The 24,292-nt window shown below is 41.2% G+C and overlaps 1 long non-coding RNA gene across 1 annotated transcript in view; it reads left to right on the top strand.

The window, feature by feature from the left end:
- Window positions 1–538: 538 nt before the first annotated feature.
- The window catches only part of LOC104153956 (uncharacterized), a 346,787-nt gene continuing 323,033 nt past the window's right edge, over window positions 539–24,292 (top strand). Inside the window, exons 1-2 of the long non-coding RNA XR_011134670.1 lie at window positions 539–745; window positions 2,296–2,409. This is a non-coding gene — a long non-coding RNA (uncharacterized lncRNA). The remainder of the gene's footprint in view (window positions 746–2,295; window positions 2,410–24,292) is intronic.

The following is a 24,292-nucleotide window of genomic DNA, read 5'->3' as shown; positions in this document are numbered from 1 at the left end:
TTCTATGTGATTTACTGTTATTCATCCAATATGCCAGTGTCCTGCTTGGGTACGTGGGCAGTGACTTCAGCAAGGAGCGTTAATAGGGCGGCAGTGTGGTGCATGGAATTTCTTTAGCGGGAGGAGTCAAGGTGGTGAAATCCAGAAGAAAGCAGCCTGCGGAACCGCTGGTTAAAATTTCGTATCTCGACTGCGGCCTTTCCACGTGCTGTAAATTGTTATTGCCTCTCGCTGGGAATGTCAAGAAGAGCTCAGAGGAAACGCTGTTATGGGTTCAACCACACTGTGCTCTCTTTCTGTTACTAAAGTTCTCTCTTAGGTCTCATAATCCTGTGTTTTACCTAACGGAGCTTGTATTTATTTGATTATGCCGCCGGAGGCAACCTGCAGATAAGCGTACCGGGCCCCAACGGCGGGCGGCGGCGGGGGGCCCGGAGCCGCCCCGCACCGGCCCCAGCCGGCTCCAGCCGGTCTGCAACGGCCCAGACCAGCCCGGGGCGCGCAGGGCTGCTGGCGCCCCTGCGCCTCTGAGGGGAGCGCGGGCGGCCCCGCCGGCGGAGCACCAGCCCCCCCCGGGACCGCGGCCAGCGGGCGGCCCGTAGCGGAGCAGAGGGGCGGTCGGAGAGCAAAAGAGCCGTGGAGGAAAAGAGTGAGAAGCCAGGAGCGGCTGGGAGAAACCCTGACGGGCTGGCGCCGGTCTGCCGTGCCGCCTATCGCCTCCCCGAAGGGGCTGAAGGAAGCCGAGGTTAGGGAAGGGGGAGGAGAGGTGTTGGGCTGAAGCTGAGCTCGGGGAAGGGCCGGAGAGGTGCCTCCCTACGAGTTTATTTGTGGTATTTTTTTCTCTCAATACCTAAATCGGTAATTAAAAGTTTATGTTAATTGGTAGTGAGTTAAATTAAGTAAAATTCCCCGAGTCGAGACTGTTTTGCCCGCCATCGTAAGCGTTCTGGCAAGTGTCTTTCGCCGTGGTAGCTTAGTGTGGTGAGCGGATCCGGTACAGCCACGGCTTCGAAGACGTCGTCGTCGAGGCTCGGCAAGGCAGGTTTTGGTGCTGCAAAAGGCAGCACGGACTTTTCCGTTAGGTGAATTTTTCCCCCCTGACTGTACTGAAGCACTGAAGCACTGCGTATAGTTAATATGCTTGTGGAGAGTGGTTCTTTTTTTTTTTGATTTTTTTTTTTTTTTGTGAGCTGTCCTGACCTTGTATAGTCCTGAAGGATCACATTGTGCTTCTCGTAAGAAATGAGGTGCTAACCCTGCTGTCATGATGAAGTTTCAGCTGGGTCACGATGTTTTGCTATGGCCGCATTTCCAAGCGGTGACTAGGTTATATGCTTTCTTCTCTGTCCCGTATTCCAGCAGTATAGTCCTGGATTTATGAAGTCCTTTGGGCAGAAGCTGTTTATTTCTTGTCATGTTCAACAACGTGAACATCTTTAGCACTTTGTGCAAATACATAACTTGCTGTTTAATCGGTGCCGGTTGGGTTTCTCGGAGGAATGCTTTTAACTGTCTAGGGAAGTCAGCAGTTGCATTGAAATGCCAGTAAGAGCCCTTTTCCAATCTACCTGATTCTTTGTGTCTCTGAATATGGTTCAGATATATGTGTGTGTATATATACATTTTTGATACGATACTAGCTTTGGCTTTTAAAATTTTGTGTGCCTTAGGCTCTAATGACCAGTTCTCCCTTGCTGCCTAATTCTTTTTTTTTTTTTTTTTTTAAAGGAAAGGGTATGTACTGAGTCGCTATGATGCTGTCAGAACTGTACCTTAATCAGTCAACCGCTGCTTGTCCTCGGTCTAGCCTCCATGAGCCATTACTTTGCCAGCTATATTAAAGAAGTTTTTTCAGTCTTTTCTCTGAGAAAGGACAGAGACCTTTGCAGGCTCTTTGTTCCTCTTGGTACTGACACATTAATTATTGTCTCCCTCCAGTCCTTGCTGCTGTTTGTAGGAAAGTGGCATTAAAGACTCTATTCTGCTTATTCAGCGAGAATACTCATCAGTAGCAATTCATAAACCACTTCAGAATGGGTCAGCATTGCTTAACCATCACTGGAAGCAATACGAGTGGTACAGAACTTTTAATTGAGGTCTGGTGGCGTCACTGAAATCTTGTTTCATTGTGTAATAGCCGTCCCTCTTCCTTTCTTTAAAAAAAAAAAAAAAACAGAAATCATTGCAAGAAGATGCTCTATTAAGATGCTATAAATTAAACACATTTATTTAAAGGCTATTTTTTTAAATCTCTCATGCAGTGACTGTTATACTATCCTTCCTTTTTTTTTTTAGCTTGAAAATGTGGGGGGACCACTCTTTATCTTTGTGAGGTTCTGCAGAGGACTGGTGGTTAGAACTTCTGGATTCCTTGAGTAGCTCCCCAGTGATACGCTCTCCTGATGTGAAGTAAGTGAAGAAAATTGATCAGATAGTTAAGGAATGCAGGGGATGTGAAATATGTTTACATTGTAGCGTATAGGTGAAAGGTTTTGCGTTCGGTTAAGGTATTTTTCTTTCTTAGGTACTGAAGTCTGGATGGCCCAACCTCAATTTTGCTGGAATTAAATGAGTTTTGAGACACCTTTATGTTAGACTATATCTAACATCCTGTGATCTCTCTTAGCCACTTGCTGCCTCCCTCCCTTTTCCTACACATACTCAGCAACAATTAGCGGAGCCTCTCTGTGTGCATGTACACAGGTTCGCAGGAGATTGCAAGATCACCCTAAAAAGAAAGTGGGACAGATGAAGTTGCTTTGCAGGCTGTATTTGCTTTCCAGATGCGTAGCTAGATGCGTGCTGTGTGAGATACATTGCTCTTGCCTTTTGGATATTTGTGGAGAGACTAAATTTTGTTAGTTAAGCTTTAGATAAGCTTTAGTTTGGGAAAAATGGTGCCTCATTTGCCTCTGCTTTGGCTAATTCACTGAGCGGGTAGGTTGTGGATAAGGTGACTATTGAAAGCTATGCAGAAGTGCTTGTTTCATTCTTTTTGTGGCAGATATGTTACTGTAGAGGCTGTGGGCTAGTTCAGTCCAGATATGAATTCTGTTTTCAGCTCTCAGAACAAGGTGTTATTCATCTAGGGAAAGCTATCGGTAGATGCAGTTGAGCCATCAGTCTGACCAACTTTTTGGGAGTTACATGTGCTATGTGATTCATCATAGCTCTTTTCTGTGACCTGAATGAGGTCTTTAATGCAGTGATTTGCTGAATTGCTGTTTACATGCAGCTCAGTTCAGTATGTCACACTCCTGTAAATCCACCCAGAACGTGATTTCAGCTTTGGTAACTTGTGCTTTTACCCCAAAATGATTCCTTAGGATTTCTTAGAGGTAGCGCATTCATAGACTGATGCAATAAGTCGTCCTTTTGTTGGGGCTTAAGGAAATCAGTTTAATGTCTGAAAACCCAGTTCTTGACTGAATGTTTTACTCTAGAAACCCATTTTTAAATTCTTGGAATGTTACTGAATAAGGCTGGATACTTGGTTGAGATGTGTTTGTTTGTGTAGCTGTTTGTGTTTATCACAGCGTGATGAAACAATGCTAGAGAAGGAGGTTCACGCCATTTTTCAGACCTACTCTGTATAACATAACAGAGAACCACAGATTCCAGTCTTTTAGTTAAAAACAATGCACATAACTTAATGGCATAGCCCTTCATTCCGGATCCCAGTTAGACATAGAATTGGTATGTATGTTTCCTCGGCAATGAGAAATATTACCTTCAACTTGCCAGTGTTTCAATGTCGTTTAAGCAAAGAAGGTCATGAATTTGCTGAAGAACATAGTAGCTTTGTCAGATCTTGGCCTTAAAATCTCTCTTTTATTGATGCAGGATTAAGTGTAGATTAAATTAAGGCTTGCATAAGGTATTATCCGTCAATTGCAGGTCACCCTTGGAGGGATGCAGCTGAATGAATTGGAACTTAGTTTACAGTGCCTACATCTAAAGAGAAACGCTGATATCCAAGAGCTGACTCTGCCACTGATGTGCTTTATTATCTTGATGAAGTTTCTTCCTCCCCACCCGCTCACCTGTTTTTGTTTTCCCTGTTGCTCTTTTGCCTTTTCCATAGAGGGAAAAGCTTGAACAGTGCTTGGCACAATAGGAAACCCAAGTCAGGATCAGGTCATTAGGCACGCTTGCTATGTGAATAACATGTTGCCATTCAGTTATGGTTAGTTTCATCAACCAGGAGCTAGATACAGACATAGAAGGAAAACATTACACTTTATACCTTTAGCAGAATTCTTCCCATTTAGTTTATACATGTTATTTTAGTGCTTTTGAGGTAACACCATTTTCCTTGGATGGAAAATCATACAGTACAAAAGTTAATTGCCTTTGTTACAACATTTTTCTTTCTGTTTTTTGTAGATTCGGATAGCAATTATCTTCCTGTTTTGCTTGAATCAATGGTAGGAACTGCATATTTAGAGTGCTATGATTCACCTGCATACGTGCTTTTAATATTATTCCAAAGTAGCAGGGATAAATGCTGACAGTTAAAGGAGTAGATTACAGAACATGAATCAGTGATAAAAATGTGCAAATGGGCCTGACATCAGTGGTGTAGCTGAAATATTATTTCATGATTGCTCATGGGGATTTGCAGTATCTGTCCCCGCCATCTTTAATAGGTAGCTGTTCATGAATCAAATACAATTTCAGTCAAGAAGCAGCATGCCAGTGGGAGGAAGTGTATGAACATAAATTACGTAATTATTATTCCACTTGCTTTTGTGAATTTAATCACAAAAAAGCAGAAGCCTGAAGATACAAAATAAACCTTAAAGGCATCATAATCCTAAACAGCAACAGCAGCATACCAACACATGCCTTGTAAAATATAAAAGGATGATTAAAACAAACTTTTATTAATAAATTTTCTTCATTTGTAATCATTAGACAATAATAATAAATTAGCTTACCTTATTTGCTAATACTAAGTCAACATTTCCTGAAGCAAGAACTGCAGAGAATTGGAAACTTAGTGGGCAAAGGAGATATGTGGATGTATCCTTTTCTGTTAGAAAAAAAACAATCTTTGTTTTGGGGAACTTTCACTATGAGGTAAATAAAACTTGATGCTGCGACATGCCTGAATTTGCAGAGAGCCTGAAACAACAAATTTGAGGTGATAACTGCTTTATCTATCTTTTGTAACTGGATGCTAACTCTAATGGCAGTCAAGTTTTTTGTTTGTTTATTTTGTTTTTTGATGTCAGTATTGTGAACTGTGTCACTGTTTATGGAAGAGGAAGAGTCAGACAGTCAACTTCTGTCATCCATAGACAGGTTGTAGATTAAGTTTGTCATGGACACAGATGTGTATTTAGGGGTAACAAATGTAGCGGTAATTGAGAGCTGATACTATTGGATCTTAGTAGCATTTTCAACAAGTAGGGTATGTCCTAAGGCCTGTTATTGGAGATAGGGCACAAGGTCTAAACTAATAAAATGCCTACAGGAATAGTGGAATTATTTGTGGCTTCCTGAAGGGCAATTGAGGTTTTTTTTATATTTAAGAACTTGTTCTAAACCCTATTGTGATTATATACAAACTTTGCCCAACAAAGGAGCAATATTTTCGCTAGCAGAGAATACAGTTTTTCTCAGTACAGTTGCCTTTATCTTTAATATAGGATGGGCTGCAGAAATAGTAGGTAATTGCATGAGATGCACCTGGATTCCATTGCACAGAAACACTTGGACATTTGGCTTAAAAAGAATTGTCATCTCTGAGAAACTGTCATACTAGTCTTGCTGATCAATATTAGTACTTTGTGCCTAGTTTACCGACTCCCAGTGTGGACTAAATTCTCTCAAGTTCCACTCAGAGTTGGATTCCTGAACAACCTGAAAGAAGAATTTATTTTGTAGTCAGTGAAGAATCATAGCTTGCTTATAGATGGATCTCTTTATTCCTTTTGTCTTTCTAGGTGTAGTTCTAAAACCTGACCTGCTTTGAAGCCAAATAAGGAAAACAGAATAGGTGTTTAACTGTGGGAGCTCAGAGATTTAGTGTGTCAATAGGCATAGCACAGAAATGAGTCTTTTGCAGGAGGTTAGAATCAATGTATCTTAGCCTATAGCTACTGGCCTATGTGAGGAGACGTTCTGGGTTTTATTGTGACACAGTTTGTCTACCTGCAGCTTTTTGCCTTTTCAGCAGCAGTTTGACTGCTGACTCATTTCTCCCTTGGCTTCTATATAACTGTCATTCATATCTAGATGGACCGTCCTGCAGTCTGTAAAATATAGCATGTCTGTTTTCCCGGAACACTGTATGAGATTGCTGAGCCACCCAGACGCAGAAGCAATATAATGTTGTCAATTAGGTGATTTGCCCCATGTAATTCAGCCAGCTTCAGGGTAGGGCTATCAGCTAAGGCAAAGTGCCAGGCTACTTTGGCCATAGTGCTTTCAGAGCTCAAGCTGGGAATCGCTGCTTGGCCCTGCTTGGAGATGGGTGAGTGCATTAGCATGCCATTTCTAGCAAAGGGATCACTTCCCTGTGGTGTGTGAATACAGCTAGGGTGGAGGTGTTCCACTATGCATCACAAGCTTCCATTGGTCTCGCTGGATGTCTCGGAAGGGCAGAGAAAGAGCGTACAGAACGTTGATTTAACCATGAGTTGCTGTTCAAAATGTTAACTACTTTATATTTCACTTCATCATGCTGTAGCTAGGAACACACATAACCCTTGCTCCTCCCTTTTATATGATGTCCTTTAAGTGTCCTGTAGCTTAGACATTCAATAGCAAAAGACTTCCCATTATCCTCTTGGGAAGAAAGGAAGAATGCTTGGGCATAAGATGCATGGCATGTTAATAAAGTGGGCTGAGGAGTAACCTCATTGGAGAAAAAAACAAAAAAGACCTGAGAATCTTAATTTTGTTACTTTAATTCTGTATATGTCACAAAACAAACAAACAAGCCATAATGGGAAAACAAGCTTATCTGTATACTGTGTCACTGATATGCAGATTAAGGGCAGCTGAATTCTAGTGCAAGCACAGTATGTTGGACAAAGCAGTCCTATACAATTTAATCCTTTAATCCATGTAGTAAATAAAACAAATGTTTTTGATGGGAAACACAATTACTTTGATTATAGCAACAGAGGGGCATAGTTTTTTTTTCTGCTGCTTTATGCAGGATAAATAGGAAAAAGACTGATGGAGTTTGACAAAATAAGCTTTATAAATATATTCTCTTCCTGTCCTTTTTACAGTAATCTGGATAAGGGCACTGTTAGGAGCAGGATATACCTGCTTGACATGGGGTAATGTGTTTTTCTGAAGTTCTGCTCTTTAAAGTGATCCCTGGATGTCAACTTGATAACTTTTAAGGTGAGGATCCTACACATTTCAGTACTTGTCTGCGGATAATCAGATTTCAGATATGGCATCGTAACAGCACTGTCAGACTTCTGTAAGAAGTCAGAGTTCACCCAGTCCAGGTGTTTGTGATACATCTTAAAATATTTGGGGATAAAATTCAACCTCACAAGGTAAAATGAGGTAAAAAATGTCAGCAGAAACTGGTGAGAAAGACAGTTATCAACATCAAAGCATTTCATTGATTCATTCAGATCTTATGAAATTGTTTTGTGGTCAGGAAGCAACAATAAAATGGTTTTATTTTTGTTTTCTTTTACCATTTTTTTGAAATGAAATGTATTTCGATTTCTTTCCATTTAAAAAGACTTTTCATTTTGAAATATTACTAATTTTTAAACTTTAAAAATATGAAAAATCTAAATGAAATGTTCAGTTCAACCAAAACCAAAGTCAATTGTGATTTTTTTGGTGGAGTGCAGTTGGGGTGCTTTTGACCCTACAAACATTCTGTCTATATAGTCTTACTTTTCAAGGCGACAAGCAAATAGAAGTGTCGTATTTCCTCCACCCCGCCCCCCCCCCCCCCCAACTAATGATAGCTTATACTTGTAGGTGTGATGATTTAAGGAACTTCAAGCAGTCACGATGTGTCACTGGGCTACTTAATGCTTTGTGGCTGCATTGCCTTGGGGCTTTACAGTGAAATGTGGCATTTTATCATAAATCTACTGCAGTGACAGAGGAACAGAATCACTGTGATGTTAAAATTAAAGGTAGTAAAGGAGCTGTTCTGAGTGTATGAATTTGCTGTAGATTGAGTATTTTCTGACTTATATGCGTTTGGTGAGGACGGATCGGCAGACTCTGAAAAGATATCCAAAAACCAAGGGATCCTAACATGTACTGAGTGCACGATATAAACAGAGTGTTAAGCAGACTAAATAAACAGCATTAAGTTAGTTATGTTTCTATAGTATATGAAATTATTTCTGTGTGGCATACATACAGAGAGAGAGAGAGAGAGAGGCAGAATTGTGATGCCTAGATTCTAAACTTCTTAATACTTGTTAACACTTATCAATCATAACACTGTCTAGAGTTCCTCTGACAGGATTGTCTTCCACTAGATACCATACAGGATTGGGCATTTGAAAACTCTAGGGGTAGAAATGAAGGTTTAAAACTGAAGGAGAACTTAAGCAGAATAGATTATAATAATCTAGTTAAATTAATTGAGATCTAAATGGAGCAGGCCTTTGAATATCTTCTGAGTAAATATTGGCAGGATTTAGGAAGTGTTGAGTTTAGCTTGTCCTTCAGAATTACCTTCTGGCATCTGTATTCTGTGTTTGCGTTTTGGCTCCTTGAGAACGTCTGCTTGTTAGTTACCCCTTATGAACTGCTGCCGTGAGTGCATTTCGGGAGTTTCATGTTTATTTTTGCTTTGTAGTAGCCTAGCTTATTAGAAAGGCTGATGCCCCCCCCCCCCCCAAACAGGTTTTATTGCCCAGTGGCTGTGCCTGATTTCTTTCTTTCTTGTTTTTGCACCCTTCCTCACCTGTTGACCTTTTCCAAGGTTTGGTAGACATTTCTCTGATCATGAATGCATCCTGCCTTCGTGGCTGTAGGAAGCTTATTTAAATACTAAGTAGCTTGTAATTTCTTTTTTCATGAAATGCGGTAGAGCAGATTATTTCCATTTATTTTTCTTTGAAGAAAAAAAGTAAATGCTTATTTTTTATATAATTGTTAATTATACTTTGATTTTTGCGTTATTATCCCCTTGAGATACCTCAAATAGATATTTAAGTGCAGAGTGTAAGTTCTTTGTGGAAGAACTGTTTTTTTCTGTATTTACATAGTGCCTGCCACTATGAGGTTCTTATTCATCACTGTGCTATCCCAGTATAAATAGTAAAATTATGCATTTTCTTCAGAAACCTAGAGGGGCTTTTTCAGTACATGTTTTGGCATACGTGTTTAATACATGTTTTAGTACATATTTTTAGGTCTGATTTTTCCGTCCTATAAGCTATAAATCATACCTGTTTACAGGTATGTGTGGAATCCTGTGGACTAATGATTTGAAAGTGCTATCACATGAAAACAATGATGTCGCACAACGGTTGCTTCTCTAAGGAAATTACAGAGCTATCTGAGTACTCAGGAGTTTTAAAACTGTCAGTGCCTAGTAAAGATGAGTAATAGCAAACCTAGGTGTTCTCGGCCTTGAGTTTTAAAATTGTTTTCAGCTCTCAATGCAAATGTCCCTTTCAAGGTGAGAAATGGCACACTAGAAAGGCTGAAAAGCTTCCAGGGAATTACATCTGGTGAATAAGTCTGTATGGATTCTTGATGACTTCTAAATAAGCTCTTTTAAAATAAAAATAATAAAAAAGACAACAGCCTTTCATAACTCATATGCAAGTTGACTGCACTAGAGAAAATAAGCTATTGACTAAATCTGTAAAGCTGTTTATTCAGAGTGTTGAAATCTATAATTGATTTCTTGATCAGTGTTCAGCTAAGCTTGCCAATACAGAACCAGTTCTGCAAAGCTGTAAGATATTATGGAATGACTTAATCTAATCTCAGTCAGTGCCACACAAAAAGTCCCAGATGTGGTTTTAAAGTGCAAACCAGTGTAATAGACAGTAGACCAGATACAGGTTATCTCTTGTTAATTTGAGAAAATACGCAAGCTGCAAACGTAGCTTCACTTTTATAAGTCTCATCTATGGTGCTCTTTGTTACAGACAACATGAAGTTTTTATTTAGACATTTTTTCATCTTAGAGGTGGCAGGAATTTGGCTACCTGCTCAGCTGATGCAAAACATTAGACTTGCCTGTCTACCTGGACCTCAGCAAGGCTTTTGACACTGTCTCCCATAACATCCTCATAAGTAAGCTCAAGGAAGTGGATAACTGGACAGTGAGGTGGATTGAGAACTGACTGAATGTCAGAGCTCAGAGGGTTGCGATCAATGGCGCAAAGTCTAGTTGGAGGCCTGTATCTAGCGGTGTCCCCCACGGGGGTCAATACTGGGTCCACGATCATTTGACTTATTCATCAGTGATCTGGAGGAAGGGACAGAGGGCACCCTCAGCAAGTTTGCTGGTGATGCAAAACTGGGAGGAGTGGCTGATACCCCAGAGGGCTGTGCTGCTGCTGTTCAGAGGGACCTGGACAGACTGGAGAGGTGGGCAGAGAGGAACCTCCTGAAGTTCAACAAAGGCAAGTGCAGGGTGCTGCACCTGGGGAGGAATAACCCCATGCACGAGTACAGGCTGGGGGTTGACCTGCTGGAAAGGTCAGCTGTGCCCTGCCGAGAAGGACCTGGGAGTGCTGGTGAACAACAAGTTGAGCATGAGTGAGCCTTGTGGCCAAGAAGGCCAATGGTATCCTGGGTTGCATGAGGCAGAGTGTTGCCAGCAGGTGGAGGGAGGTGATGCTCCCCTTCTACTCAGGCCTGGTGAGGCCTCACCTGGAGTCCTGTGTCCAGTTCTGGGCTCCCCAGTACAAGAGAGACATGGCACTCCTGGAGAGAGTCCAGCGAAGGGCTACCAAGATGATGAAGGGCCTGGAGCACCTCTGCTGTGAGGAAAGGCTGAGGGAGGTGGGCCTGTTGAGGCTGGAGAAGAGAAGCCTGAGGGAGGGATCTGATCAATGTGAATGAGTGCGTGAAGGGAGGGTGTCGAGAGGGTGGGGCCAGGCTCTCTTCAGTGGTGTCCAGCAAAAGGACGAGAGGCGACGGGCAGGAACTGAGCCACAGGAAGTTCCATCTGAACATGAGGACAAACCTCTTGACTGTGAGGGTGACAGAGCACTGGCAGAGGTTTCCCAGAGAGGTGGTGGAGTCTCCTTTGCTGGAGATGTTCAAGAGCTCCTGGACGCAATCCTGTGCAATGTGCTGTAGGTGACCTGCTTGAGCAGGGGGGTTGGCCTAGATGATCTCCGGAGGGCCCTTCCAACCTCAACCACTCTGTGATTCTGCTTTTGTCTTTTTCTGGCAGTTTAAGGAGACTGAAAGCAGCTAGAAAGCAGATTGTTATGATTGTGATTACTATTGAACAAATGGATATTAGTATTTCAGAGGAGAGAGAAGGATTTGTTTCATGTATGTTAAGATTTTCTTACTGTTTTGTAGACATATGATAGGTGGTGATTGGACATTCAAGTTCCAACATGTCCAAGTCCAGCACAACTAGGACTTAATGCTGCTGTTCCTCCTGTAATATGCTGCCTATATTAACAGTTCAAAGCAAGAAGAATTTGGGGCAGAGACGTTACATGATATATCCTTGGTTAAATGGTTGGTTGCAATGAGAGATGTGGTTAGAGCTGTCCAGTCTGAGGAGCACCAGAGCATTGTTTTGCATTTCAAACAGATCAACTATTTAAATCCTGGCTCTGCTATTGAGTCACTCTGGTCTCAGACGCATCTCTGTCTCTGTGGGTATTCCCCCTCGATCTTTTCTACTGTTGCTTTCACCGTCTTTTGCTGCATCATGTGAGAAGGCTCAGGGAAGATTCCCTGCTAGGACAGCCCAGCTTCCCTCCGGTTCTGATGCACTGCAACCAATTGAGCTGCTGAGAATGTGCAAATTGCCAGGAATATGTTAGGGGAGTGTGAAATGAAGGTGGCTAAAGCTGCCACATCCTCCCCAGTAACTCCTTGACCATCAATTAGGGCACATACAGGAAGATGTGGTAATTGAATGAATTGACTTAACAGCAGAACTGCTTTTGTAAGAATAGAAAGGGCTAAATGCAGTGTGCCGAGCCTGTTTCACATTCTGGACGTGGTATTTGTGGCCCAGCGCTCTGCTTGGCTGCACAGCTTGCTTAGAGCTGCTTTGGGGATCTTTGAGGTGGTCCTGTACTAAGCTGCAGATGAACCTGTTGAGTGAAAAGACGACGGATCTTCTGAGGTGAAGATAGGTTTTTCCAAAAATGCACTCTTACTTTCTCACACTGAAATCTTAAGAGCCCCAGTATATGAGAAAAATAAACATGCTTCCTTGAAACTATTGTTTGTAGTCACTTTGAAAAATGACCTAGTAAATCCCTGCTTAGCAAATTCCCTTACGCAAAAGTTACTTCAGCAATTATTATTATTTAATGTGAATTTGAATTTTAAATAACCCATTTCCAAATAAATATGTAAACTTGATTGCAATTTTTGCCTGTCACTGTCCTTTAGGGAAATAGGGTCTAGTGCGTCTGGAGAAACCAGACGCTCCTCTTAGTAAACTGCTAGTTATGCTGCAGACAGAATGTGGATGTGTTTAAATGCTATATAAATGGCAGAAATAAACCTGGTGCCAGGCAGCATCAGGCATAGGTTTGTAGGCTAAACGGAAAGAGTAAATATTTTTGACATTGTAAACCTCTGAAGCATAGCAGGTAAAAGAGCTGAAAATACAAATTTAAGGCACCTTATCTTTAAGCAAAGAAGGATTAAAGCAAGTGAAGGAAGTACATCAATGGATAACTGAGGAAAGTAATTCTGAATAGTCTAGTATGGGCAACTGTCAGAGATATGAAACTGCAACTCTTTTTATCTAGTGCTTTATGGCTGTGATATGGAAAAATACTTATGCATAGGTGTAACTTTAGGCATGGGAACAATTCCATTGCTTTCAGTGGGTTAGAAACAAATGAGACAGCCATATGTGAATACATTTTCAACCTTAGAACTATCAGGTTCTCATTCTTTGTGCCCATTCAGAGCATCCACTAAAGTCACTGGGAGTTTGGGCCAGTGAGAGATTTCCTCTGGAGTTCATTTGGGACAGTCTTAGGGCAGAGCTTATATTTCCTTTCAGGATGTAAGTCATAAAAGAAAAAAAATTAGGCAGCCATTTTCCCCCCTCTGCATGGCCTATTCAAGACAATGCGTATTCTGATAACTGCTCATGGAGGCTAATATCAAGCAGAATTTTGCTTAGTCTAGAGACATTTATCCCAGCCTGATTGTCTTAAACAGGACAGCAGACGAGGGCTTCAGGAGACTGGAGGGCCTGCTAAGACAAAGCTATGAAAATATAGTCAGGCAAGTGTCATGCTAGTGAGAGCAACATCTATGGAGGGCAGGCTGAAGCTCTTCTCTGAGGTTTAAACTTGGGGTTCCCGACCACATGTTGAGTATCATCAGTGTTTTTAAACTCACTGTTGATTTCACACCAGCTTGGAAACTTGGTTGCCTATATCTACCCTACTTGGGTGAGCAGATTTCCCCTTTCTTGTTTTTAATAGCTGACCGCCTTCTGCTCTGTCCCAAATATGCCTTGAAATGGAAGAGCTCTGGATAAGCTTGACATGACAGGGTGATTTGAGGCAATGGGCCAAACTCAGTCACTTGCTGAATTATTTGCAGTAAGGTGAAAAGACTGACTACATTGATGTCTGGATAGCTCTAGGTTTTTCTGATCTGGTCCTGAACATCCTAATTATGATTTCAGTTATGGCTCTTACCTTTAAGTATCCATGACCTTTATAGATTTGCAAGCTTTTTCCATTATATAGTGTCAACAGAATAAGATTTGTCTTTTTCTTGGAAGCATCTCCTTTTTGACTGTAAGAAAGAAAACAGTTTAAAAATATTTTTTCCCAAAGGAATAGTCTTCCATTACATATTTTTACACACTTGAAAAGCAGCACTTACCATGCAAACATCATTCCTTACCTGCCAGTTACCTACCTTACCTCATTTAGGTGAAAGCCCATTATACACTCCTGCAGTGAGTAGATCAACAGCATGCATCTATGAAACAGTTCATTGATACGGACGTAATTAGATTTTTATCAGTTTCACTAAGGTGTAACCATTTCATTATAATTGACCTGGATTAGGTGCTACATGTCTCTCTCATTAAAACACCCAGCACCTGTGCTAATGGGTTTTGTTTCTATCAAGGTATAATGAGGACTGGCATATCTGCATATTCTCTGTGCGAACCAAGAACAGAGACAAATACTCCATTTTATTACCATATGACAGAGACATAATGATTGCTGAGAAACTCATTACGATCATATTATGCAATGATTTAACTTGAAATCCTTGCCGTCCTGGAGCCAGGCGGTGGTAGAGCTCTTGGAAATGCAGGTTTTTTTCTTTGAATAGTGTGAGCTGAGCTGATTCCCTTCTCCCCATGTGCTGTACACAGTCTGTTTGCTTCACAGATTTGTGACTGATTTTGAGGGTGTTTCATTACTGTGTTGTGTAATTAAGGAAAGATGATTAGAAAACACATGTGATGAAACGTCACAGGTGGTGTAGGAGGCTTGTGTAAAAGGTAGAGCACTTCTCTCTCAGTACTCCCTCACTTGCACCCCCGTAACACTGTGGTTTATGGCTGTGACCTGCTGGTGTGCCCTCTCTTGAAGCAGCCAGTGGAAGTGTTCTTACTGTTCTTGGTCAACTTTTTTGCAGCTTTGCAGGTATAGACTGGTATTTACAGATAAAAGCTTTTCAGCTCTGATTTGTGTCGTCGCTCTCTGTGCAAGTTATCCTGCTTCCAAATGCTGCCTCAGAGCTGGTTTCTTCAGAGCTCAGTTTAGTGCAAAAGACCATGACAGCAAATGTCACTGAGCACGGTTTATCGTTTGAACACAAAGCCCCTTGGTAACGCAAAATAACACACTTCATCTGGCTGCAGTCCCTCTGCCTCCGTGCTTGTCGGGGGGTGAGTTGGGAGAGTACTGTTTATTCCTCTCTCTCACCTGAGGTAGAAGGTCCTTAAGCATCCTAAATAACCATATGGTAGGCAGGAATGCCACTTCTAATCCCTTCTAGCTAGTTTGTTAAATCCACCTCGAGGCTGAGCATTTCAGTGTGTATGAAAGGATGGATGTTTTAGGGAGAGATCCTACTGCCCTTCCTCGCACTGAATACTTACAGAAGTAGCCAAAATTATTGTATTCTTGACATGTTCTCATTAGTTTGAATGAAATGTTTTATTGTTACCAAGCAGTTTCTGGAGAGAAATGTCCATATTGCAAATGAATCACTAATTAACAATCTCAGCAACAACATTAGCACAGACAGGGAGACGGAACTTATTTCTTGTCCCAGACAAAAATGGTATTTCCTGTGCAGGGATCAGGGTAGTAGTGATCAGAAAGCAGCAGGCATATACGTTATTCTGAAAGCAGTGTTTCCATTTCTTCTTTTGATGTGTAGGATTCACAATGTGAAATTTGTTAAAAGGTATGTTCTTTCATATATATATGTATACATATATTTTGACACACACATATGTATACATATGTATACCAATGCACACGCTCTGATGGGTGGGAGGAAGAGAATTTGTTGTGATTTTTGTAAATATTTAAGTTCAGAAATTGTATTAGCATTTTGAATTTCACACACCGAGCAGCTCTAGCCAGCAAGTGCTGACGGATTTATTTGCGGTGGCTTTGCCATTTTAGATCACTGGATAGCTTCTTCAACATTTTTGATCTCTGTGAATTTCATTTGTTGCTTTAAATAAGTTCAGTCATTAAAGAACATACAGAAAGTGTTTACACAGGCATAATTTATTAGGTAGGAGACAGAAGAAAAGTACCAATCTAACTTTAGCCAATTAGTTTCAGTACTGGATGGCCAATGGATAGAGAGAAGTAATAAAGGAAGGTGTTCCAGGCTGTCTCCTGTGCTGATACAGGGCAGCTAAATTTGGGTTTAGCTGATTGGGCAGCTCATACCTAAAATGAGGTAGTGTGAGTACGGTGCTTTGTATCATCAAGAAAAAACAACAGGGAAATTTTGTAAACTTTTGGTTTCCGTCTAACCAGAAATGAGAGCATTGCAATACAATGACTTTCAAAACTTAATTCAATCCTGAGCTTTTTTACTCATATTTAGTATTTAGAAAGGAAGGGGATGGGGAAACTTATTATTCCACCTGTTTATGAACACTGGTGAGCAGATTAACAGATTTAAATGCTTTCTGGTGTTTTTACAATTGGAAGAAGATAAAGTGAAATTGATAAAATGGGCTGTGCATACCTGAAAACAGATGGAAAGCTTTCTCAGTATTCAGAGTTTGATCATGTAAGTAATTTAACTGTGTTATGTCATCGAATTGTAAACACAATATTTCACCTGGGAGAACTACTATCAGTTTATAGAGCAGTTTCCCAGTTGGAAAATGTACCATATGGTGCACATGTCAAACCAAGGGAAGGAGGTAAGTCTCTCAATGTGTAGAGTTAACAGATTGACTCTTAATTAAGATCAGATGGTGCCTACCATTAATCAGATATCCGGGAAGTCTGTTTATAGTTGCCTCGATCTTGATTGTAAAGTTGTTACATGTACAAATTTCTCTGCTTGCCCAAAATCAGTGGAGTTTCACTGCTGTGAATGAATGTTGAACATGACCCTTAATCGGTGTTGGGGGAATTCTTGTGAGAGGAGATGAGATCTGGACAAGCCACCTGTCTGTTGCTCATGTGGCTATAAAGTTGGCAAGTCTCATCAGCCACAGAGTGTCATCAGGATAGCTTTCATGCCATAATGTCACACTAGCAATGTTTCACTGGCATTAAGAAAAGCCCCCAGGTGCACCAGGCTGCCATTTTTGGAGGAAGGAGGTCCCACACAGAGCAGCAGGTAACTATGAGGAGCCATGTGTGATAGAGCGTGTTTCTAAAGTTCAGAAAAGGTAAGGTTCCCTAGCTCTCCACCTGCCTGCTCTTTCCCTCTAGCTCTTTGCTCTCCACTGTGCTTTTAGATTCTAAAAGGGACCAAGGTGTTTTGGGCTGATGCACAAAGCTTGTCTGCTCTCGGAACTATTGAAATCTGTTTTAAAAACACAGGTGATGTGTACAAACTGAAGAGATCTCCAAGTCCTTGATGGTCTCCAGATGCCATCAGCCCAGGCAGTAAGAGAAGACTTGTCAAGACTTGTATCTTATAAGCACTCCTTTATAATCAACTTTAGCAGTCTTGTGCAGCTTAAAATTGCACCTCTTGATGATTATTGCTTCTAATAATCTTAGTGTTACAGATGCCTTCTTCATGCAGTCTTGCCCTGCATTGATTGTGCTCCAAGCCAAGCAGAGAACGAAGGCATTTCGGAGGACACAAATACATAATCAATGACTTGGATTTATTTTTAAATACTTTTCAGTTAGTGCCAACTGGCCCCTCTTCAAGTGACACAAAAGCATTGGAAGGTAAATCTATCAGCCTAGAGCTGTCCTATTTTTCTCACGCAGTATATAGTAGCACACTGGCGTTTCATTATCAGTTAATGCCATCAAGTAATAATTTCAGTCAAGCCAATTTCTTTTGTAATGCAGACAGCAAGGGGAAGGGAAGAAGACATTCTTTCATAAAACCCTATGGATTACAGTTACCAGTCAAGTTGGCACTGGAGCTATGGAAAGACTTTCTGCAGGTCAAAGCATTTTCTGTAGCTTTCCCTACGCTTTTGTGAAGGCAACCACTCTACCTGTGTTGTATATCCATGCTTATAGAGAGTACAAGAAAACACTGTAGTAGTTTTTGAATAATGAGATGGAAAATGTGGTTGTACTCAAATTCTCTCCCGTAAGCTGCAGACTTGCTGCCTCAAGACGCAGCCCTGGAATTCCAGTGTTGCACTTGTACTGGGGTTGAATTCTCCCCATCCTGCATTGTTCTTACATGTAGAATGTTATGTTGATTGTATTGACTAGGAAAAAATAAGGTCAATGCACAGAGAGGCTTTGAGCTTATTACGAATGTTGTAAAGGATTATTTTTCTTAAGTACAGGGATATTGATAGCTAAACTATTCCACGTGTTTGTTTCAGCTAAACATTTACTGTAATTCAATTTATGAGGGGGATCTTTCTATTAAAGGCCTTGGACATGTCTGCATACTAATAAGAGATTCTCCTCTTACATCTTAGAGTGATTGAAAATGGGCCATTTAATTCCAACAGGAGTTTATTTTCTGTATAATTATGAAGTGCAAAAGATACAGCCCAAAACTGTAACCATGGTGCTGACTTTGGAGCATCCTCTCTTTGGAAGCATGCATTGGGTTCATTTTTGTGTTTCTTAGGAGGAAGGATTAGCATGTTTTAATGTAAAAAGATAGAAAGAGGAATCCATATGATAGAGAATAACAGTGAAAATTACTACAGGTGGGCACACCTTAGAAAGGATGGAAAATTGCTATTTCCTAAGCAAAAGTTTGGGTTTACAATGAACCTGAAGGGGTCTATTTTAGTTTTGTCTCAAGCTGTAAGTAAAGCAGGAGGTTACTCTGCAGGAGGCAAGTGTTGATGCAGCAATGGGATATGGAAGAAACCAATCTGTGGTAATCTGTAGAGATATATTCTGAGAGAATTTTTCTTACATCAGGAAGTATTCAGTTCATATTCCAGAGTGTGATGAGTCTGGTCTTTCTTTGCAATGAACAGAAACAATTCTCTCTCCTAGCTAATACCGTTAGAGGTGTTCTTGATACTATTATACACAGTCTAACTCTTTGATAGATACTCCTATCACAGTGGCTTTATTGCTTTATCAGCACTGCAAGGAGGAGCCCCAACACCAAGTTCTTACACTTCCTACCGTGAGTCTGCGAGTGAGGCTGTCAGCGTGGCTAACGTGGACTTCAGAGCATGGGATGTGCTCAAGCTGAGATGTACATTGTGTAAATGCCCCAACTGCACCGGTTTCAGTTCTGCTGCCGGCCAGCCCATGGACAATGGCAGGTGCAGGATGTGAGTGCTGTGCCTCTGCCTAGCTTCTCCCTGAGGGTGTAGGCAGAGCCAGAGATAGACTCTGCAGTGGTGATTTTCCCTGCAAATTGGCACACTGTGAAAGAAAACTTCCTTTTATTTGCTGAGTTTTCATTGTGTTCTAATTTAAGTGAGTCTCTGTGCTAGAGGAGTGTTTTGTCAGTCAGAACCTGTATTTGGGAATCTCTGATAAAGTGAAGTCCTATACTCGCTGTGAAATATGAGCCAGATTCAAAGCCCTCTCCAATTCTTGGAAGTATTTCTATTGATTGCAGCAGGCTTGGATCTATTCTTATTTCTGTGAAAATCCTGTTATAAATGAAGCTGCTTTAGGTCATTCAGAATGAAGGATAGCAGCTGTAGGTAAAGTGTTATTACTGTGGTGCCAATAATCTCCAATTGTATTAAGGCTGTTATAAGGTGTCCATGGGAAGTAGATCTCCCTGTCGGGGAGAGGTGGTTTCACAGTTCCATAAATATTGTTTGGCTTTTCTCTGCTGGTTTGTACTGGTTTCTCTTGGGTTTCTACTCCCCCGCCCCACCCCAAGCTTCAGTAACCCAAAGAGCCTGTAGTTTATTAGATACCTTACTGGACCACCAAGTTTAGCTGCTGTGATAATTTAAACAGGGCGTCAGTCTCGTATATAAGTGACTGTGTACTGTAAAGAGTGTTCTGTAGAATACTGTGTTCTGTACCATGCTATTAGCATATATTTCCCTCTTTCCACTTAACTGATAAAAATGCTTTTAATACACCTGAAATTAAACATTTCTCCTAGTATATTTTTGCTCTTTGGGAAACACCTTCTTCACATTTCTAAGTGAGCTTAAAACATACATCACTTTTTTTTGCCTTGTCTTTTGTTTTTATATTAGAAATAATGTTCAACAGCTTGGAAATGCTTTATAGTTAATTGCTGCTGCAGAACCATTAGAGGGGCAAAAGAGCATGCAGTGTTGAGATACAGAGCCCAGAAATGTTGGCAGTTAGCAAGCTTTTTACCCAGATTTCCAGAGATGCATGTTTTGAAAAAAAAAAAAAAAAAACTTTTTTCCAGACTTTCTGCTCCCTTTTCTCCTCCAGCTAGGAGTTATGAAAGAGCCAAGCTGATGAAAAATTACGTTCTTTACCAGTTAGCTACAGGACGTGGTGGAGCCGGTAATGGTGCTGGCACTACTGCCAATGTGCCTCAGCTCTGAAGCAGTAAAATCAACTCGAAAGGGCAGAGAGGGTTGTTCAGTCTTGGGCCTCTTCAATCCTCATCTTTTCTGTTGAGACAGGTGCCAGTTGATGTCAGTGATGGTAGATGGCTTTGGAGAAGTGGAGTCTTCTAAACTAGGAACTGGAAAAATGCCAGTAGCTCATTTTATTGAGGTCACTACACAGATATTGAAAAGTGTCCATTTGTCATTATTACTGTCTTGGCATTTGGATGAGAGATTTAGAAGTGATAGTCTCCATATCTTCTTGGTCATCTTCTTACAGACTTGATCATCAGAATAGGTATTTTAATCTCTAATTGTAAAAAATACCAGCAAAACAAATATTGGGCATCAACCTAAGCTGTAGCATGTCTTTTTGAAACAGGTCTGATAATTCTGTTTTTGTTTAAATATGAGCAATGTCAGGCATTGCACAGCAATCACAGTTGGCTGTTATTTAAAAAAAAAAAAAAACCACCTTTAAGGTTCCAGCTGTTTATCTGAATTTTTAAATGCCAATTGTATTCAGGTTATATTTTTCCTTCTCTTTCCCCATGTTTATTTTAGGTCTTTGACAATGTCCCAAATATTGTTAGACAACTTAGAAACAATATGAATTGTCATCATTGGTTTAAACCTCTCAAAAACAAAGAATAAGGTTATCTAGGCACCCAGGTATCTTATTTTTATTATAATATTTACTTTATTACTCATTTGAATATTATAACAATATACTAGATTAAATGCCCAGGTATATTTGCATATTCATAAAACAACTTTTTGACAATAAAAATCTTTATAACTGAAGTGAAAACAAACAAATACATTTTCCCCAGAGTGAAGTAGAAGATAAACTAGGCTGAATTAACTAAGCCATTTACTCTGGTCAGTTTGCAGGTGAATCTATTATTACATGTTATTGGTTTCTAAAGCAACTAACTGGGGAACAAAGTAAAGTGTTTTGCCTTGATACATTGTAGTATTCAACTTCCCAAGGCACTGTAGACAGGTCAAAAGTAGCATTTCAGTAAACCCCACCATTGATGCTCATGAAATTTAAGCATGGCACTTAAGTCATTTTCCTCTCCCCTGTCAATCATCTCCCATCTGTTTCAGCTGCTGCCTTGTGTTCGATTGACTTACATATAGCCCAGGAAAGTTCTGTCCTGTGATTCCTTTTTTTCCTTTCTTTTTTTGAAAGCTAATTTTCACTCAAAGATGCAGTGGTTCAAAAAAAGTTATATTCTGAATTGTTCAAATTTAACATGTCTTTGTCCAAGTAGGATGCTCTGAAATCTATTAAACCCAGACTTCTAGAAATATTTGAATTTGATGTTTGAATGGAAGAGATAGCAACTGGCAACATTTAATATTGGTCTAGCTAGGTTAAAAAAAGTTATTAAAAATCAACAAAACAAGTCTCTCTCCTTCTCCTGTCTCCTTGGTCCAATTCTGTGCAAGCTGGGTTCAGGTAGTGCAGATTCCCTTCCTGACGGTGGTTGGAAAACTCAGCATCTTGATTCCTGTCTGGTCTGTCCACTTTGAGAAACTAACCTTAATGTATAAGTTAGGAGGAGAACCATACTTTCCTTAGTATACGCTCATGGAGATTCCTGATGGCCATGTGGATGGAGCCTAAGCTCTTCTAGTGGTTGCCTTTGGTGAAAGTTCAGCTGCTTTTTGTGCATAACAGACCTCTGGGCTTGGACAGAGCGTTTTTGCATGAATCCAGTTGTAGGATCAAAGCCCTCATTAGCTCCACTCAGGCTTTTGTTGCAGGCTGATCTTTCGTTTGCACAGACCTCTGCTCTACCACTGTTGAAGTATGTTGCAAGATCGCATGAATTTGCAAACAGGCTGAGCAAAGAGGCTGTAACCACCCCATTAATTTGCTCTCTTCTGTCACAGCAGGAACTTTGCAGCCCACCGAGCTGCATCTCTTGCACCCAGCTCTACATGAACATGCAGGAACGAAGCTCATCTCTCTCCTTCAGCTAGGAGCTTTGTACTGGCACTAATCTCATGATATCCTTACTATGCAGTGCCTTCCTTCTTGCCATTACTTTCTGCTCCTGAAACAATTAGCCAAGGATTTGCACCATTCAGGGACCTGTGTTTCAAAATAGACAGTGAGTAACTGTGTCATTCTAACTTGGGGGGGGGGGGGGAGCAGTCAGGACAGAGGGTTTGTGCCCAAGAGCTAGCATTTCTGTAACAATGTCATTAATTGTCTAAATGATATTAAGTGTGGTTCACATGCACTTCGAGCCAGCATAAGCAGACGTTACTGCCAAGAGAAGCAGTTCAACCCTCCCTATGCCTCTGTCTGCTTCTTCCCATCCCAGAATTGCCCTCTTTGGTGAAATTCTGTTGTTTTAATCCAGATAAGTTCCCTGATCCACTTCCCCACCTGGCCACACAGATACTTGTCAGCACAAATGAAGGAGTGGAGCTGGGAATAAACTGCTGGAATCTGAGAGGAGGGCAGGACTGCCTCTTCTGGTGGCTGTCCGATCTCATGCCAACTTAAAAGTGTATGTGAAACTCTGTCTTGCATTAAATAATGTGATTTTATGTCCTGCTCCTTTAGTTTTTCCCGGGGTTCCTACTGCCTGTGCTCCGGCATCAGGTTAGAAGAGCTGCAGTGGAGAACTTCTGTTATATATTAGAAGATGCGCTCAGTAAATTAGGGTGTGAAAAAGGATCGGCTCTTACTCTTCAGATCAAGAAATGTGGAGTTCATGACAGGGATAGGTTGTGGGGGATTGATTCTGGAGGCATTTAAACAAAACATTATCTGGAGACATGAATTCTCCTGGACTACTGTTTTTATTTCTCTAGCAGGTTTATTGTCCAGTCAACCCTCTGACTCCATAACAGAAAGTGCAAGTTTAAGTAGATCATGAGCTATTTTAAGTTATGCAGGGCTGTTTTTTCTCTGGCTTTGGGTTTGGGAGAAAGAAGGAAGATGCTGTCAAGCCACCTCAGCTACGGGCCTTAGCTGAGCATGCACATGCTGCCCTTGTGGAGGGACTACTGAAACAGACTTTGCTTCCAGCACTGGGATCCCTGCTGGCTGGAGAAACATGGGGAGACTTGCTCAGGGTAAGTGCATTGCCCCAGGAGCTAGGATTACAAGTGGGTCCTTTTTGGTTTGCTGCTTTCTGTGCTTGCTGCACAGTTAAATCCATGAAGGGACTTGCTCGTTCCTGTGCAAGGCCGTCTTTACTTAGTTCACCAGTAACGTCACTGCAGCTCAAATTTAAGTGGCCAATTTCTTGAAAGCTGTTATACTCTTTAGGCTCCTAATGACTCCTAAGACATGAGGTGAATTCCTATTCACTGAGACTGAAAAAAAAAGGAGAGAGCTCAATGCTTTCACTACTGGCTGTTTTTCTTGCCTTTTCATGGGTGAATTATTATAAAGAAAGCTATGTATCCATGGAGACATGCATTATTATAACGATAACTGGAAGGGGCTTCCTGTTGAGGAAATCGTAAGTGTATCCTGGGTTGAATAAACTCCAAGACTGAAAACTCTCTCCTTCTCCCTGTCCTAACATGGTGCCCCTCCACGGAAACCCTGACGATTTCTACGCAGAGCATGAGGGAGAAGCCGCTTCCCCCAGCACCCATTTCTGGCTGCGTTGCGGTCCCCAGTGGGAACCCACATGGGAGGTAATAGAGCTGGGAGATGCATTTACCTCCCTCTGGGTTCCATCTGCTCTTGTCTCCCAGGCAGGGAGCCTGCCAGTGCCAAAGTGGGAACGGTACCACGGCAATGGGGGAGGTCTGATGAGACGTTTTTCATCAGCTGCAGGAAGGCTTCTGGCTGCCAGGAGAGAAGAGCGCGCTCTGAAGGGGGATCTCTATAATGAGTTTAAGAGAAGCAGAGCTCCCAAAATAGCCACTCAAGTGCTTTTCTCTGTTGAGGGCTGTTTTAGAGGAAAAAATGAGGGGGAAACCTTAGAGGGCTCCTCT

This window comes from Struthio camelus, chromosome 15, assembly GCF_040807025.1.
Source record: "Struthio camelus isolate bStrCam1 chromosome 15, bStrCam1.hap1, whole genome shotgun sequence".
Lineage (NCBI taxonomy): Eukaryota > Metazoa > Chordata > Aves > Struthioniformes > Struthionidae > Struthio > Struthio camelus.
This window is presented reverse-complemented; position numbering and strand designations above follow the sequence as displayed.